The following is a 2,223-nucleotide window of genomic DNA, read 5'->3' on the forward strand; positions in this document are numbered from 1 at the left end:
CACCTGAATTCTTTTTTGCCCTTTTATTATAGTTTGGATGCACAGTAATGATAATTGTAGCTAACATTTGTTTACCTCATATAAGCACTGTCCTAGATTTTTTACTTGATTACTTGTTCTATGCTTGCAATAACTTTGTGGTGTAGGTACTCCATTTCATAAAATAATGAACTGAGGCACAGACTGGCCCAGGTTGCATTGATGGTATTCTGGTCATCTTTTGTAGCATAATAAATTATCTCAAAGCTTAGTGGCTTAAGTTACTTCTTATGGTTCTGGAAGTTGACTGGGTTCAGCTAGGTGATTCTCGCTTAGTGAGACTCACTTGGGCGCTTCCATGGAATTGCAGTAGATGGTGGCTGTGACTGGCGTCATCTTGAATGTTTCCTCCCACACGTGTCTGTTGGCTGGGACTCCAGATAGTGCTGTCATCCAGAGTCCCACACATGGCCTCTCCATGTGACCTGGACTTGCCCATAGCATCAAAGCTGGGCTTCAAAAGCAAACATTTCAGGTAAAAGTGGTATTGCCTTTTGTTAAAAAAAAGAAAAAAATACTTTTTTATTTTGAATTAATTACAAACTAACAGGAAGCTGCAAGTAGAGTAAAAGAATCTAATAAATGCTTTACTCAGCTTCCTCCAATGGTGAGATCTTCTATAACTGTAGAACAATATCAGGACCAGGAAATGGACATTTGCACAATACTGTTAACTAGGCTACAGAACTTATTCTGTTTTTCCAGCTTTTACACGCACTTAATTGTATGGGCATGTGTGGAGCACACAATGCTGTCTCTTTGTAGTCAGATTTACTCCTTCCCACACTCATACCTGTCCCCTGGCAACCATCTCTGTCATTTTGTCATTTCCAGAATGTTACATAATGAAATCATACAGTATGTGATGTTTTGAGACTGGCTTTTTCAACTAAGCACATTGAGATCCATCCAACTGTACATGAATCAATAGTTTGTTCCTTTCATTGCTGAATAATATTTTATATATTGCCTTTTAAGACCTAGCCTGAAAAGTCACACAGTTTCACTTCTACTATAATTACTGGCTTGTCCAGATTCAAGGAGAGGGTACCAACCCCCTGCCCAACCCTGATGAGAGTAGTGCCAATGTCACTTTGTAAGAAGAGCCTGAGAACTGTTGTGTCATCTCAGAAAATATAATCTGCCACAGATGGAAAGTGGCAAAGATGAGATTCTATTGTCTCTACAAAAAATACAAAAATAAATTAGCTGGGCGTGATGGCACGTGCCTGTAATCCCAGCTACTTGGGAGGCTGAGACAGGAGAATTGCTTGAACCCGGGAGGCGGAAGTTGCAGTGAGCCGAGGTGGCACCATTGCTCTCCAGCCTGGGTGACAGAGTGAGACTCCATCTCTAAATAAATAAATAAATAAATACATGAAAAACAGCACCTGAAATTGGAGGTTGCATGGAGAAATAAAAATTGTATATTTAAACAATTTTGAAATTACATACACTTTATGTTTATGCTTGCAAAAGAACATATGAGAATAAGTACCAGACAACCTTTTCTAACACCAACATAGATAATGTACTTTCTATATCACACCTTTATATTTTCTACATTAGAATGGTTCCAAAGGTCTATAGAGTGCTCGTTGAAGTAAAATTATACTCATAATGAAAACTGTTTTGTTGATCATCTTTTATCTGTTGGTCCAAATAAATTAAGAATTTCATATTAATAAAAAGAACCAGAAAATTAATATTGTTCATTATTGAAACTCTATTATAAACTCTGTCCCCAGCCTGCTGTGGCAAAGGAAACACTTAAATATGAAGCCCAACTCAGAAGTCTTAGTATGTTTCTGAAACCTTCTATCTAGTCTACTTACAGCTAACAGTTAAACTAGATCCTGAGCGGGAAGGGGAGAGGTAAGTGCCTAATGACTAATGATCTAACCGAAGTGACAAAGAAAATAAGACTCTTCTTTCTGACACCATGATTCTGAGATTGATTTCATGAAATGTTGCATGGAGTTGGTGAAGGAGGTGTGCGCTCTGCTTGCAGGGCTCCGTGCACAACTATTAATAAGATTGTGCCAGGCACGGTGGCTCATGCCTGTAATCCCAGCACTTTGGGAGGTGGAAATGGGCAGATCACAAGATCAAGAGATAAGAGACCATCCCGGCCAATATGGTGAAACCCCCCCTCTACAAAAATACAAAAATTAGCCGGGCGTG

The sequence above is a fragment of the Colobus angolensis genome, unplaced genomic scaffold, assembly GCF_000951035.1.
Source record: "Colobus angolensis palliatus isolate OR3802 unplaced genomic scaffold, Cang.pa_1.0 Scaffold30, whole genome shotgun sequence".
Taxonomy (NCBI): domain Eukaryota; kingdom Metazoa; phylum Chordata; class Mammalia; order Primates; family Cercopithecidae; genus Colobus; species Colobus angolensis.